Source organism: Eptatretus burgeri, chromosome 12, assembly GCF_056783735.1.
Source record: "Eptatretus burgeri isolate ZD-2024b chromosome 12, Ebu_testis_v1, whole genome shotgun sequence".
Classification (NCBI taxonomy): domain Eukaryota; kingdom Metazoa; phylum Chordata; class Myxini; order Myxiniformes; family Myxinidae; genus Eptatretus; species Eptatretus burgeri.
The window spans coordinates 63,002,714-63,014,598 of NC_140972.1; the positions used below are offsets into that span (position 1 = coordinate 63,002,714).

The 11,885-nt window shown below is 42.3% G+C and overlaps 1 long non-coding RNA gene across 3 annotated transcripts in view; it reads right to left on the minus strand.

Annotated features, from left to right (window-relative positions):
- The window catches only part of LOC147015758 (uncharacterized), a 153,465-nt gene extending 146,031 nt beyond the window's left edge, over positions 1 to 7,434 (minus strand). For all 3 annotated transcript variants that reach the window (XR_015049831.1, XR_015049830.1, XR_015049828.1), the window contains exon 1: positions 6,926 to 7,434. This is a non-coding gene — a long non-coding RNA (uncharacterized LOC147015758). The remainder of the gene's footprint in view (positions 1 to 6,925) is intronic.
- Positions 7,435 to 11,885: the final 4,451 nt, after the last annotated feature.

The window sequence follows — 11,885 nt, forward strand, 5'->3', positions numbered from 1 at the left end:
AAACTTCACTCATCCAACCAATCTCACCCATCAACTTCACTCATCCAACCAATCTCACACATCAAACTCACACTTCCAACCAATGTCACACATCAAACTCACTCATCCAACTAATCTCACACATCAAACTCACTCTTCCAACCAATGTCACCCATCAAACTCACTCATCCAACCAATCTCACACATCAACTTCACTCATTCAACCAATCTCACACATCAACTTCACTCATCCAACCAATCTCACACATCAACTTCACTCATCCAACCAATCTCACACATCAACTTCACTCATTCAACCAATCTCACACATCAAACTCACACTTCCAACCAATGTCACACATCAAACTCACTCATTCAACCAATCTCACACATCAAACTCACACTTCCAACCAATGTCACACATCAAACTCACTCATACAACCAATCACACCCATCAACTTCACTCATCCAACCAACCAAAGTCACCCATCAAACTCACTCATCCAAACAAACTCGTCCTACTACAGGTACTACTACCGATTGTGTCAAAACTCACCTGGCAACCACTGACCCAACGAAGCGTGCAGCGCCGAGTTGCGCCAAATCATTCCGGAGGGGGGGGGGAGGAAATTTTTTTTTTCAAAAAAATTAAAATGAAAATTTGAGACGAGAATCATGGGAATCATGCGGAATTTCGGTCGTTTATTTTTTACAAGAAACTCGTTTAAAACTACTAAACTTAGTATATATAAGCTTGTACGAAATCACACGTGATTCCCGTAATCAAAACATACAAAATGGCGGCCATCTCAACGAAGGTTGAATTCTGTGCTAAAATCACCCAAAATTCATCTAAAACTGGTAAAACAAGTGAAATCCTTCAAGACAGCACGTGTGGTGAATCAAATGTGTACACTAATGTTAAAATGTGCAATTTATGCTTTTTTCAGTTGAAAAACAATTAAAAAGCGTACTTAATATTTTAAATGTAAAAATCTTGTTATTATTGTGATAAGCACCTTTATATATAACAGAAGGAATGAAATCGTTCGATACAGCGTGGCAGGGGGCCGCAAAAGAATGATTGTAAGTAAATTTCAACTACTAATGCATGACGAAACACTTGTTTATGGCTAATATTAAAGAGAATGAGGCATAAGAAGAACTTAGCCTGGAATCCTCGTGCATAACACCGCCCTCACAACACACGTGGTGTCCTTTGACCAATCAGGGGAAGTGCAGTTACAGTATCGTTTCCTTCAGCTCGATTGGTCTTGTCCTGCACGTGATGTTTTCGGGGTTTTTTTTCGTTCTTGTTGAATCTGAGGAGATTATTTTTTCGTTCTTGTTGTAAGTAAATTTCAACTACTAATGCATGACGAAACACTTGTTTATGGCTAATATTAAAGAGAATGATGGCATAAGAAGAACTTAGCTTTCTGCGTTCGGCGCGAAATGCAATGGTGGACGGAAATGACGTCTTTCGTTCGTTCGTTCGTTCGTTCGTTCGTACATGAGGGGAGCGTTTCTTCGTTTTTTTCCGTCAAGCAAGAAATTAAATTGTTTTCACATATATAACACATTAGTTTCACAAATTTCCATTGAAATACTCGGGTATTTCCGTCAAATGTCGCCATTTCCGTCGTGGTTACGCACTGCATCTACCAGCCGGCCGTCATTGGCTGTCTTGAGGCACGTGGGGGGGGGGACACCAGACCCACCGGAGACGTGGTAGACGACGCCGGGGACATTTCAAACTCGGTGCAATTGTATACAGCGCACGCGCTGTAAAAAACCACTAAAACATGGAATAGCCACAGTGGCTAATGGGTGGTTTAAAATATTCACCACAAGTAAGGGGGATTCACCCTGTAGCGACGTGGCGAGCGGCTGCGCACACCCAGAGTGTACCACTGATCACCCACAATATCCAGGCTCAAAAGATAAGCCTGCTCCATTTTTACTCATGCCAAAACCATTCCTTTAAAGCAAAAAAGCACATTTGCATTTTTCCGCTTCAATTTTGCTTTCCTGGTTTTATAAATTGCCAGTTTAACAATGCCCAACAGAAAAGACAAAAACGAGAGGACTGGTTTACTATTATAATTCCCCCCGATTCCATAAATAAAGACTGGAAAGAAAAAAACAAAATTAAATTTATAGAAAAGCTGTTGAAGGAAGAGAAAGAGGGGTACCAATCTCTTACATTCAATAAAACCGTGGGCAACATTTTCAATTAAATCACAAAAAGGACAAGAAATTAGAACAGAAGAATTAAACTTATGGAGTAATGTCTGTGTGACCAGGGCTTGATGTGCTAGTCTCCAATTCAGGTCTCCAGTTCGCCCAAGAGTTGGAGAACTATACATTTTGTTCCACACTGGAGTTAGAAAAGCTCCATCAGGTAAGGTCTCATTCCACCGATTTTTCAACAGTTTTGTAAAACCAGGTAGGTATACATACTTCCAGACATATGTTGTCGATTGCCGTTTTCCACACGACGTGAAACACACCAATTTCCTCTAAGTTTGAGGAGAACACACCCTCTTGTTTTTTTGAGGCAATTTGAAGTTCAGGGAAATAGAGACATGAGTCTACCACTTCATCCACCCGATGTTTAGTCTATGAAAGGTTTGAATTACTGCTTTCAAGACATTTTCCACAATACGAGCATAACGAACACCAGTTTTTAATGAAAGTGAGCCTTCAGGTAGCCAGGCATTCAAGGATGACTGCAACAGGTCTCGCACTCTGTTTATTCCAACACTGGTGAAACAATGCATTAACGACCTGGAGGTTGAAATTCTAGAGAATAAAGGATTCCGAACTAATGGCTCATGTACAAACTTTTGGGCATCGTATGCTACCTCTAAACGTTGCACTCCGTGGACTTGCCAAGCATTCAAAAGGCTCTGATGAAAACTGGGGAGCTGAGACATGTCAAAGTGTTGCAGGTCGATGAGGAAAAGTTCACGGTCATATTTCAGACCTTCCACTTTCTGCAAACAGGCGTTTGTGAGAGGTCGCCAAGGAACACACTCACTGTACAGTAGGCGCTTAATCGTGGAAATTCAGAATGCCATTATCCGACTTGGGATATGCATCAGATTTTGACCACCCGCATTTCGGGATCTGCAGACCACGTCTGGGCCCAGCCAATGGTGGCCACCCCAAAAAAAAAAATCAGTCAGAACCCTCTGAATGCCTGTGACCAAGTATCTCGGAGGTTCAAGTGGGATAACTCTATGCCAAATAAATGGAACCACCAGGTTATTTATGATTGACACCCGTGTCTTAAGCGAGATAAGTTGGTACAATCTTCTCCACCTTGCCAATTTCAATTTAATTTTTTCCAGGAAGTTCTCCCAATTTTTTTTCTTCATTTGCTTCAATTCCTAGAAATAAGCCGAGATATTAAAACCCCTCACTACTCCAGTGTATTCGTCCTGGTAAAACAGGCAGGGACGAGGAAGGCGATCTGGGGCCCACCCAAAAAGCTACACTTTTTTCAAATTTACCCTTGCAGTAGAAGCAAGCTCAAACTAGGTAAGGCAACGAGAGACCTCAGAAACGTCTTTTTGATTTGCAATAGCAACACAAATATCATGAGCATTAGCTGAAACAACGACTTTGGAGTTTTGTAAAAGAGAGACTCCCAACACTGAGTTCTGAAGTAAAACTAATAAAGGTTCAACGGATAGATTGTAGAGCATGCCTGACAGCGCACAGCCCTGATGGATGCCTCGCTGAAAGGGGAAAGGGTAACAAAGACTATTATTAACCTTCAGCAGACAAGATGCATTTTTGTACAATAACTTAACATAAGCAATAAATTTTTCCCCAAACCCTGTTCTCCTTAATACGTCAAACAAAAAAGAATGGTTCACACTGTCAAAAGCTTTTTCTTGATCTAAAAGCAATAAACCAAAACCAGGAGATGTAGTTCGACCGAGACTGATCAAGTCTCTCACCAAAAAAAATATTATCGTATATGGAACGTTCTGGAACACAGTATGATTGATCAGTGCCAATCAAGAAAGAGATGACTTCCTTTAGACCAGTAGTTCCCAACCTTTTTCTGATCCAGTACCACTTGGAGGTCCCATACCGTCGCCGCGTACCACCTGGTTCCAGAAAAACTCAATTCGATAAGATATCAATTTATTCACAAGTAGAACACACAAATTAACTAACTGTCAATAAAGAACAAAATTTAATGCGAGGGCTGCATCTGTTTCTTCTCCACCAGCTGGTCGATGTGGGGCATAACTTTGCATAAATAAATCGGAAATCATGCCCGGGCGTAGCAAGACGGTTCCGGCTCTTTGACTAGATGGTCATCATGGCTGAGAACCCCTGCTCGCACTCCCACGTAGAGGGGAAAATCAATAGCTGGGGAACAGCGTGATGGGCTAGTGTCAGGTACGAGGAGGCCATGGTCACCCAGAAGTTCATAGGAGAGCATTCCTTGTGCTTCGTCTTTGCTGTCTCGTCAGCCTGGATATCTATGAGCTCTTGTTCCCCGGTCCCGACAGGCAGATCGCCTGGTTCAACGGAAAACGGATTGGTGATGCAGGCACAACATGTAATGTCTGGGAAGTAATGCTTCAACTCAGTCTTGAGCTGTGAGAGGTGACGGCCAAAGATGTATCAGGCCAAGTCATTTTTTTTTAAAGATTGAGCCTGAAAGTGCTCGCGAACCACCTGGAAGGCCCTTGCGTACCACAGGTTGGGAACCACTGCTTTAGACGGGTTGCAAGTGCTTTTGACAATATTTTATAGTCCGTGTTGAGGAGTAACACAGGCCGCCAATTTGCGGTCTCATGCAGGTTTCCTTTCTTCGGAAGGAGACACAAAACTGCCCTCCGGCAGCTCAATGGCAATTCACCTTGTTCAACACTCTCCTGAAAGACCTCAAGAAGAGTAGGGCCTAGAATGTCCCAGAGAGCCTTATAAAATTCACCCGGAAGGCCGTCTAGTCCAGGGGCTTTCCCATCCTTGTTATCCTTGAGCACAGCAGTAAGTTCTCCAAGAGAAATGTCAGGCTCAAGCAATTGTTGTTGGTCTTCAGACAGAGAAGGGAGCTGTTCAAGCATCGCATTCCTGTTCTCCTCATTCACAACTCTTTTTGCGAAGAGTTTAGAAAAATAGTCTTTTAGTTCATGCTTGATATCACTCTGGGAGGTCAACAAATCACCACCACAAGAGCACAAAGCATGGATTTGTTGAGAGGTCTTGACCGTTTTTTCCAAATTGAAGAATCCTTTGTTTGGTGTGTCAAGTTGGATTTTTTCGTTACGCAGTTGGACGAAAGCACCGGCCACCCGCTCTTTCACCATTTCAGCCAGAAGGGTCCTTTTCTCCGACAACTGCTGGAAATTCACGCGAGACAATCCAGCTTTCTGCTCACAGATAAGTATATCGTTTTTTAAAGCAGATATCACACCAAAAGCATTGCATGTGCTGTAACAGCAGTATTGTTGGCAAAAACATTTGATTTGGGACTTTGTGCAGTCCCACCATTGTCTTAAGTTCAAATATGAACCCTTTTGTGACTCGCATTTTTCCCAAACCATTTTAAAAGCTTCTATAAAATGTGCACTTTGTAAAAGTTTCAAATTAAAAGTCCAATATGCACTTCCACAGACATGATGAGGAAAGCTACACACCATAACAATCATGTGATGCTCGAAAAACCAGACGGCCTTGTATAAGAGTTCTTAACAATGTTTACCATTTCATGATTAACATAAAATCTGTCGAGGCGAGCCATCGTCAAAACATTTCTTGATGCACAAACCCATGTATACTGACGGAATTTATTGTTTTGTACCCGCCACACATCCACCAGTTTAAACTTTTTGACTAGCTGTGCCAAAGGCCTTGCACTGGGTGGATGAGGCTCAAAAGTGTTCCGATCAGGTTGTGGGTTGAGGGTGCAGTTGTAGTCACCCCCCAGATACAACAACATGGTTAAGTCAATGGTGCTTACAAACTCTGCCAACTTGTACAGAAAGGCATCTCTTTCAGAGTTAGCACGAGGACAGTAAACATTTGTCATGCAAATGTTTAGGTTACTACTGACAAATTGCACAGACAGTAAGGAACCTTTGCAAATTTCCTTACAAGTTATCTCCGAAGGCTGGAGTCGAGGATGCAACACTATTGCCACACCAGCCTTGGCCTCAACAAGCACACTCGAGAAAAAAAAGACAACCTTTAAAGATTTTACACCACTCATCAGATTTGCATGTGTCTCCTGTAGCATTAGCACATCAATTTTTTTTCCATTTTGGAAGAGCTGAAACACCTGGAGGCGACGCACACAACTGTGGCCTCCATTGATGTTCAGAGATGCTACTTTTATCTCTATTCTGTTAGTTATTCTTGAAGCTCTTTACTAGCCCGAGGAACACATTTCCTTAACCTTTGGAATTGAGGCTCTGACATGTTAGCCTGAGAAGGTTCACGAATCATACTCATTCCAGTTTTAATGAAATCGTGTAAATTCAAGAAGTAATCTTTGATTTTTATGTATCTTTTCTTGAATGTATCATCCAGGAATTTAATCACATTTTCTTGAGACACTAAAGTTGTGTCGTTACCCCTTCATCCTCTTGAGAGCTTAAAGCACTGAAATGTGGGGTAGAAGAGGTTTCATCTGAATCAAGTGCTTCATCTATAACCTCTCCGATTACTTGTGGAACACTTACTTTTGGCTCAACAGAAAGTTCTGCTCTGTTTACGGACCCCTCCGAATTTGCCTTGTCCATGTCCTTCCTCTCTACAACCCTTACATCATCATCTTTGAGGGAGGGGTTGACATTTAACTCACAGGGATTTTCCCCTTTATCTATTTCTCCATCACTGTCAGACACAGCTGTTAACTCGTCTGAACAAGTTTGGCTAACAGGACAAACACTTAAAACATCCTGAGATATCTCACCGTTCTCTGTGTCCCGCTCAGAATCGGCCAGTGGAGCAAGCGAAGTTTCCACATCCGCACACGACTCCGGTACCACCAAGGGGTATCCAATGTCAGACGTGGCTTGGAGGTCTGCCGAGTCTCACACGATCTGGACCTCATTCTGCTCCTTAGCATCAAAGGCATCAACATTTGACCGTTTTTGGCCTTCTTCTCCTGGTATCCGTAACAGACACCTCCATATCGTCCACACTGTCCTGTACAGTGGATGGTAAAGGAGAGGAAGCAACCACTTTCACTTCCTCGTTTGGTGGAGGTGGATTAATTACGTCACGATTACACACCCTCTCTCCAACGCCGGTCGGGGTGGACGAGTCCAAATCCTCGAACACCTCAGCCGGTGGGGGGCGGGGCAAGGCTCCCGATTCACCTTCTCCCCATTAGTTTGTGGTGAGGAAGAATCGTTCCTCACCGAACCTTCACTTTCCTGCGGTGTAACCGCGTTGGGACAACCACTTTTCACATGCCCGTAAGGACCACACCCAAAACACGTCATAACCTCTAAGGAGGCAAACAATTTATATTCAAACCCGTCGATTTTTACACCGAGTACAACATTCAGTGTTTTTCCATGTTCAGGTAGTATCATATAAACCACTCTTTTAAAGGACATGACGTGTTTATATTTATTGCTAACATGACACATCGGCACTATTGAGATCCTCGACACGACCTTACCGAACTTGTTTAACTGGTTACACAAGTCCTGGTTCCTTATAAATGGTGGAATATCATTAATATTAACTTTAACTGTTGGGGCCTGTAAAGCGAACACAGAGAGGGAAGTGTTCAGTTCGATGAACAGGCCATGCTCAACCACCGTGGCGACCATGTGTGAACTCCTCCGACACAAACACCACAAACTTCTTATTCATGCGAGAAGCAGCAGGAATATTATGTAAACCAACGATGTTACCAATGGAGGAAAGCACATCGTAAAATTCCACCTCACTGGGAGGGAAGCAAAAAAACAGGGTGTTTTCGAGTTAGTGACTCGAACATCTCGACACGGAAACCTTCACCCGCCATTCTAACTCAAGAAAACAGGTTAGTAAACTTTATCGAGAGAAATAAGTCGTTTTCACAAACACCAAGAATTCAACGATTAAAGTTGAGAATTAACAAAGAACACGGTCGCAGTGAACGAGAAAAACCTTCCCCGGCGGCCATGACAGGCCTTCGGCCTACAATTTATCGGCACGAGACCGTGGTGTCTGTCTCTCTCTATCTCTCTATCTCTCTATCTCTCTATCTCTCTATCTCTCTATCTCTCTATCTCTCTATCTCTCTATCTCTCTATCTATCTATCTATCTATCTCTCTCTCTCTCTCTCTCTCTCTCTCTCTCTCTCTCTCTCTCTCTCTCTCTCTCTCTCTCTCTCTCTCTCTCTCTCTCTCTCTCTCTCTCTCTCTCTCTCTCTCTCTCTCTCTCTCTCTCTCTCTCTCTCTCTCTCTCTCTCTCTCTCTCTCTCTCTCTCTCTCTCTCTCTCTCTCTCTCTCTCTCTCTCTCTCTCTCTCTCTCTCTCTCTCTCTCTCTCTCTCTCTCTCTCTCTCTCTCTCTCTCTCTCTCTCTCTCTCTCTCTCTCTCTCTCTCTCTCTCTCTCTCTCTCTCTCTCTCTCTCTCTCTCTCTCTCTCTCTCTCTCTCTCTCTCTCTCTCTCTCTCTCTCTCTCTCTCTCTCTCTCTCTCTCTCTCTCTCTCTTCTCTCTCTCTACATCTCTCTACATCTCTCTACATCTCTCTACATCTCTCTCTACATCTCTCTCTACATCTCTCTCGTTCTCTCTACATCTCTCTCGTTCTCTCTACATCTCTCTCGTTCTCTCTCTCTCTCTCTCTCATTCTCTCTCTCTCTCTCATTCTCTCTCTCTCTCTCATTCTCTCTCTCTCTCTCATTCTCTCTCTCTCTCATTCTCTCTCGTTCTCTCTCCCTCTCGTTCTCTCTCTCTCTCGTTCTCTCTCTCTCTCGTTCTCTCTCTCTCTCGTTCTCTCTCTCTCTCTCTCTCTCTCTCTCTCTCTCTCTCTCTCTCTCTCTCTCTCTCTCTCTCTCTCTCTGAAAAAAAAACACGGGAAAAGTCCACAAGTAGAAAACGAACACATGGGAAACGAAAAATGGGGAAAGTGGAAACACCAAACAGCACAGCAGAGGAGGGGGTACTCACGACACGAAGCAAGGAGCGGCCATGACACTACACACAACGTACCAACAGCCAGCAGGGGGCGACAGAGAGAGAGAGAGAGAGAGAGAGAGAGAGAGAGAGAGAGAGAGAGAGAGAGAGAGAGAGGGAGAGAGAGAGAGAGAGAGAGAGAGAGAGAGAGAGAGAGAGAGAGAGAGAGAGAGAGAGAGAGAGAGAGAGAGAGAGAGAGAGAGAGAGAGAGAGAGAGAGAGAGAGAGAGAGAGAGAGATGTGTGTGTCTCTTGCATGAGTGGCTCACAGAATTCTGTGGAAACACCATTCTCATCCCAAAATCTGAAGAAACCCAACTACCTTTCAAATATCGACCAATAACATATCAACCAACAACATACAAACTTCTGGCAGGAATCAGCACAGAAAAGATGTACCACCACAAAACCCAACAAGGAGGCCTAGAAGTGGAACAGAAGACATGTAAGAAAGAATGCTAAAGAACAATAGACCACCTTCTATTAAACAAGGCCATACTCAAAAACTGTAAAATGAGAACAACCAAATTGTCCACAGCCTGCATAGAATATTAAAAAAGCTTTTGATAGCATTCCACATTCGTGGATGATAAAATACATGCAATTGTACAAGAACAACCACCAATTCATCAAACTGATTGAGAAAGCAATGGAGCTCTGTAATTGTTGATATTACAGCACTCAGAAGGAAAGATCAAAATATGATGAGTGAAGATACACTTCTGGATCTTCCATGGAGACAGATTTCCCCCTTCCTGTTTTGCCCAACTCTGGACCCACTGATCAACCTCATGAATGAGCAAGGACTCCATTGCTTTCTTAATATACACCTGAACATCCAATAGAATGATATCCAAAGAAACAGGAAAGGTGACACATGTACTGTACATGGAGGACTTAAAGCTCCGCACAGAAGGTTGAAAAATTGGCATAACAACTGAAATTAGCGAAACGGAAGTTAAAATGGAATTTGGCCGAGATAAGTGTGCCAAGCCGACATTTCTACAATGTAGACCATCGAAAACAGACGACATAAAAATCGACCTAAATACAACAATACAGCAACTAGACGACAAAGCATCATACAAATACGTCGGAGTGGAAGAGGGCCATCAAATATGTCATGAACAAATGTGAAAAACAACTAGCAAAGAACACCTGTGCAGAACAAGGCTGATCCTGAAAACATACCTCTCCACAAGAAACAAAATCAATGCCATTAACCAACTAACAATAACAATATTCCAACACAGCTGCAGAATAATAAACTGGCCACAAGTGCAAATCAATAAACGAGATATCAAAACAAGGAAACTCCTCACCATTCACAATATGTTCTCCAAAAAAAAAAATGCATCCCGAGAATGTACGTGCTGAGCCGAGAAAGAGGGAGCGGCCTGATGGAGCTCAACCAAGTGCACAGAATGCTGAACTAAAACTGGCTGAATCCGTGAAAAGTTTGAAAGACTACCAAATCCAATTTCTGCACAAATACGAAGACAGCAAGCCAGAATGGTACCCGTAACCCACCTTGCAAAAATTTTCCAAAGACAATGTGTGACTAGAAGATATCACACATGAAACCGAAACAGCAATTAATTTCGTCCTGGCAATTGCAAAAGAGATGAAACAAAAATATAAAGCAAAATATCAACAGATATGCACCAACAACTGGGAGAATGACAAAAGAACAAGAAGATATAAAAAAACTCGAAGGGTCACAATATCAAATTTCGACATCGCGACGTTGACAGATATGCCTCCGCCCACATCATTACATCATTATACATACTTGTACAAAGATTGATTTCAATCCCTGAACACAGATTCAAAATATTAAATCATTCTAGCTGCCAGACCATGTATCCAATCATGTTGAAATTTAAAACATGCATTCCTCATGACTACTAGATCATAATTGTGACATTTCACATTGATTGATTAATCAGTTCAAGAGAAATATTTTTTTTTCAAGATTTTTCTTCAATCCAATATGGCTACCACACCGATTAATTATTCATGAACACCTTGGTATCCCCAAGGCTTGGGGAACATGTGGGTGAAATTTCCCCTCGATCTGCCAAACCATTCTGGAGAAGATTTTAAAAGGTTTTTATGTTAAAAACAATATGACTGCCAAACCATGTGACCAATGACATCATCAATTCCCCCTAAATAAAATTTAGCCCGAGATGACCCTCAAAAATGTTCATACTGATCAGATGAAACATTCAGCGTATGCATTTACAACGTCATAACGAAGCCACCTATGACATCATCAAAAAAATGACACTTGTTTCCCATGGGGAGTACTTCACATGTGCCAAGTTTCAATTTTTTCCATGGAGTGGTTTCAGATATACAGAGGTCCAAAGTTGTTCCTTTTTTTCCAAAATGGCTGCCACACCACATGACCTATGACATCACAATTATGATCAAAACATATTATACGAGTTGTCGCACCAATGGTGAAAATTTTGTGACAATCGGATATGCGGTTGTAGAAAAAACCGAGAAAATTATCATGGACATATGTACATATGGACAGACATATATACGGACAGACGGACAACAAAAAAAACATAATGCCACTGGCAACTTCGTTAATGGAGACGTAAAAATAATATGGCAAATTGGGGATAGACAAAGAAGGCTCAATGGAATAGCTAAGAAGAGGTCAACTCAACTGAGATGGAGAATGAATCATAATAAATGCCCAAGCATACTTCACCAATGGTTTTAAGAAAATGGCAGGTC